This window comes from Silurus aristotelis (assembly GCF_946808225.1).
Source record: "Silurus aristotelis genome assembly, chromosome: 7".
In the NCBI taxonomy this organism is placed as follows: Eukaryota; Metazoa; Chordata; class Actinopteri; order Siluriformes; family Siluridae; genus Silurus; species Silurus aristotelis.
In genome coordinates this window covers 31602316-31607315 of record NC_139580.1, presented here as the reverse complement: position 1 = coordinate 31607315, position 5000 = coordinate 31602316, and the positions used below count along the sequence as shown (strand labels likewise).

Here is a 5000-nt window from a genome sequence, read left to right as displayed (position 1 = left end):
GGTGTGTGTGTGTGTGTGTATGTGTGTGTGTTTCTGCTGTTGATGATGTATGTGGAGGTGTGTGTGTGTGTGTGTGTTTCTGCTGTTGATGATGTATGTGGAGGTGTGTGTGTGTGTGTGTGTGTGTTTCTGCTGTTGATGATGTATGTGGAGGTGTGTGTGTGTGTGTGTGTGTGTTTCTGCTGTTGATGATGTATGTGGAGGTGTGTGTGTGTGTGTGTGTGTGTGTGTATGTGTGTGTTTCTGCTGTTGATGATGTATGTGGAGGTGTGTGTGTGTGTGTGTGTGTGTGTTTCTGCTGTTGATGATGTATGTGGAGGTGTGTGTGTGTGTGTGTGTGTTTCTGCTGTTGATGATGTATGTGGAGGTGTGTGTGTGTGTGTGTGTGTGTGTGTATGTGTGTGTGTATGTGTGTGTGTGTGTGTGTGTGTGTGTGTGTGTGTGTATGTGTGTGTGTTTCTGCTGTTGATGATGTATGTGGAGGTGTGTGTGTGTGTGTGTGTGTTTCTGCTGTTGATGATGTATGTGGAGGTGTGTGTGTGTGTATGTGTGTGTGTTTCTGCTGTTGATGATGTATGTGGAGGTGTGTGTGTGTGTGTGTGTGTGTTTCTGCTGTTGATGATGTATGTGGAGGTGTGTGTGTGTGTGTGTGTGTGTATGTGTGTGTGTTTCTGCTGTTGATGATGTATGTGGAGGTGTGTGTGTGTGTATGTGTGTGTGTTTCTGCTGTTGATGATGTATGTGGAGGTGTGTGTGTGTGTGTGTGTGTGTGTTTCTGCTGTTGATGATGTATGTGGAGGTGTGTGTGTGTGTATGTGTGTGTGTTTCTGCTGTTGATGATGTATGTGGAGGTGTGTGTGTGTGTGTGTGTGTGTTTCTGCTGTTGATGATGTATGTGGAGGTGTGTGTGTGTGTGTGTGTGTGTGTTTCTGCTGTTGATGATGTATGTGGAGGTGTGTGTGTGTGTGTGTGTGTGTTTCTGCTGTTGATGATGTATGTGGAGGTGTGTGTGTGTGTGTGTGTATGTGTGTGTGTTTCTGCTGTTGATGATGTATGTGGAGGTGTGTGTGTGTATGTGTGTGTGTTTCTGCTGTTGATGATGTATGTGGAGGTGTGTGTGTGTGTGTGTGTGTGTTTCTGCTGTTGATGATGTATGTGGAGGTGTGTGTGTGTGTGTGTGTGTGTTTCTGCTGTTGATGATGTATGTGGAGGTGCAGTTGTGGCTTCAGTGAAAGGAGACGTGTTGAATTGTGTTTATTGTTTTAGTGATGATGTTCATTGTGACTGTATGAGATCCTGTGTGTGCTGCAGCTCTGATCTACTGCACTTCTCTATTATACTGAATTTCTGTAGACGTGGCGTAAATGATGGGATTTAGAGATGGATTGTCTCGGGGAGGAGACCACCGAAGCTCTAGGTGTGAAATGCAGGATACTGCTATGAAATACAACACATTTTTTTGCAGACAAACAGCAACAAAATAGATGTAGAGGAGAGAAGCTGGACTTGTGGTACTGGATGCTGAGTGTTTAATGAAGTGCACAGAGCAGAAGTCTTCACTATAGTCTGCTGAAAAGCATTAATCTCTCTGTTAATGTAACCATCTGTGTTCCTCATAATATGCACTTCTACAGAAAAGTACCAACTAATGAGTAATGACAAGATAAAAAAAAAATACATTGTATAAATGATCCATGTATAATTTCGCAGCATTTCCATTATTACAAAGTGGTAAATACAAGTTATGACCAAAAAAGCATTTGCTCTATTGGATGTGTGTGTGTGTGTGTGTGTGTGTGTGTGTGTGTGTGTGTGTGTGTGTGTGTGTGTGTGTGTGTCACTAGTAAGCAGCTAATATAAACTGTGCTGAAAACCACCGGCCTGGTTACTATGGAAACCCCAAACACACACACCCTTAAAATGCTTTTATCTTCGCTAATTTCCCAGAAATGTAACCGATCCCTGTTTTAATGTCTCCATTCTTCCACCAGTTTTGTAAACGCACTCGTCTTTTTTCTGGTACATGCAAGCAACGTTAAAATGTCTCGTCTCTCACTAGTCTCCCAGTTCTATCATACCCCTTTAAAATAATTAACATCGCATGTCTTTATTGTAGCAAACTATCAAAGAAACCAAGCAGAATCAACAGCTACAGACTGAAACTCTCTACAACAGCTGTACAGAGAGACGCTCTACAGCTACAGACAAAGGGACGCTTTACAAAAGCTACAGACAGAGAGACGCTCTACAACAGCTACAAAGAGACGCTTTACAACAGCTATACAGAGAGACGCTCAACAGCTGAAGACAGTGAAGCGCTCTACAACAGTTACAGACAGAGATGCTCTACAACAGCTACAAAGAGACGCTCTACAACAGCTACAGACAGAGAGACGCTCTACAACAGCTGTACAGAGAGACACTCAACAGCTGAAGACAGTGAAGCGCTCTACAACAGTTGCAGACAGAGAGACGCTTTACAACAGCTGAAGTCGGAGAGACGCTCTACAACAGCTACAGACAGAGGGACGCTCTACAACAGCTACAGACAGAGGGACGCTCTAAAACAGCTGGAGAGACGCCCTACAAAAGCTACAGACAGAGAAATGCTATACAACAGCTAGACAGGGAGACGCCCTACAACAGCCAAAGACAGACATGCTCCACAACAGCTGAAGACAAACATGCTCTGCAACAGCTGCAGACCGAGAAACGCTCTGCAACAGCTGCAGACGGAGAGACGCTCTACAACAGCTACAGACAGTAAGACGCTCTACAAAAGTTAGACAGAGAGATGCTGAACGACAGCTACAAACAGACGTTCTACAACTGCTACAGTCAAAGAGACGCTGTTCAACAGCTACAGATGGAGAAAGAGGCTCTACAAACGCTACAGAGACGCTCTACAACAGCTGGAGAGACACTCTACAAAAGCTACAGAGAGACGCTCTACAACAGCTGGACAGAGAGACACTCCAACAGCTACAGACGGAGAGACGCTCTACAACAACTGAATCTGACTTCTATTTCTTCTCATCCCTTTAAAGCAATCTTTCTAAAAAAATGTAATAAATAAATACAAATCATCATGTGATGAGCTCAGCGCCGCTCGGCGTAAAAACCGATTACTGGGAACCGAAGCGTCTCGGAAGCCGGCAAGGCGGTGTAGGCAGAAATGTAATCAGGTTTGCGCGCGATTCGTCCTGACCATGCATTTTCTGCCGTTAGAAGAACGCGGGAGCGAGCGAAGAAGAGACGATCTGCAGGTGATTAGAGCGATCGCTTAACGAGGTCTCCGGCGTCTCCGCTCCGCCTACTAGCGCCACTTCCTTTGTTTGTCCGCTACATTTTTTCCAGCGGATTGTGGAACTTACGTGCGAAAATACGCAGAGAGTGCACAAGGGCTTTCCGAATTTCACTCGATCTTACTGTTCCCAGGAATAAAGTCCTCCGGCAAATGATTTATAAAAGGCTGCTGTTTTTTTCCCCTCTACAGGTCTGGAGGAGAACGAGGACGGCGCATAAAATCCTTCGGAGATGGATTTCACAGAGCGAGTATTACATAACCCGCCAAATCCTTCTCACTTTATTCCTCCTTCTTTATTCTGTCTCTTCTCTCTCTCACAGGACAGTGCAGATTTATTACCTAAAAAATACCCAGAATGCAACATCAGAGAAAGTGAGTCAATGCTCGATTTCTTAAAAAAAAAGTAATAAAATGAAATTGCTGCAGTTTCGAATTCTGCTCTGAACCTCATTAAACACTGTGTAAATGCATCCAAATACCAAGTCAAAGACGCAGTTTGTTGGTACTGATATCATCTGCTTGGTAACAGACAAAATGTCGTCTTATTCCAATTTACTGAATAAACAGAAGAATTGGACTCAAAAGATGATGCGCACACAATACGATAAAAACCAGAATATGATGATTATTATATCTTCTGGACCAGAAATGAATAAATTCACGTCTCCATCTTTTGTTTCTCTCTTAACAGAGCTTAGTGGTTAAAGCATTGGACTTTGGCTCAGGAGGTCATGAGTTCAAATCCCAGCCTCACACTAAGCTGCCACTCCTGGGTCCCTAAGTAAGGTCCTTAACCATATAGCTGCTTAGTTGTATGAATGAGATAAAAGTAAGTCACTCTGGAAAAGGGCGTCTGCCAAATCTAAACTATATACTGTATATACATATTTGGGCTGTCAAACTAAATTAGCATATTAATGACGTGTGAACATAAATTCATTCCAGCGGCACAAATTTTATCAACGTGCAATTAAAGCAGCGCGCATTTCTGTTTCTGCATCTTCAATAAACATGCAAATAAACTAATATAAAAGAGCTACACACACATCTACACCCAACGTCCTTTCTTTACTGGATATATATTAAAAAAACTAAAACGCCGGCAAAAAAAACCATCACTAAACATTTGTTTTACTGATGCGCAGAGTCACGAATCAACACCGAGATACGCAGTTAAAAGCGTCCGTGTGGAAACATGGGAACAGGTCCGGTTCAGTGTCCTGGTGATTTAGCTCGTTTAAAACACCGTAGTTACTTTAAAACATTTACGAGAATATTGAGTCTCCGTGCTTTATGTTGAGTTCATGCATTTGCATAAAGCATTAATATTCATGCATGTTAATTAGAGCATTAAAAGCTTGAAAAGCATAGCATTAGAACTGATACAAATGTGTGATTAATCACGATTTAACTCTCAACAATCATGTGATTCATCTCATTAAACATTTGAGTCGATTGTCAGCCCTAATACACACACACACACACACACACACACACACACTTAAATGGCAGAGACAACTTGGGAAGGGTGTAAGAGATCGGAGGCTTAAGAAGCTGCCCAGAGTCTATGGTTCTCGCATCTTCGGACGAATACACGGGCTGATGGGAAGAGCAGATACGCCGCAGGATATACGAGAGTTCAGAGCACATCACTGCCTTCATCATACAGGAAACACAGGAGCACTCAGGCTTG

At 43.1% G+C, this 5000-nt stretch overlaps 1 protein-coding gene across 3 annotated transcripts in view; it reads right to left on the bottom strand.

Annotated features, from left to right (window-relative positions):
* peak1 (pseudopodium-enriched atypical kinase 1) overlaps positions 1–5000 on the bottom strand; it is a 67336-nt gene that overhangs the window by 35210 nt on the left and 27126 nt on the right. Inside the window, exon 2 of one of the 3 annotated variants that reach the window (XM_083546094.1) lies at positions 3375–3646. The exons of the other annotated variants lie outside the window; for them this stretch is intronic. The gene's annotated coding sequence lies outside the window, so the exon portion shown is untranslated. The remainder of the gene's footprint in view (positions 1–3374; positions 3647–5000) is intronic. 3 annotated transcript variants of the gene reach the window in all.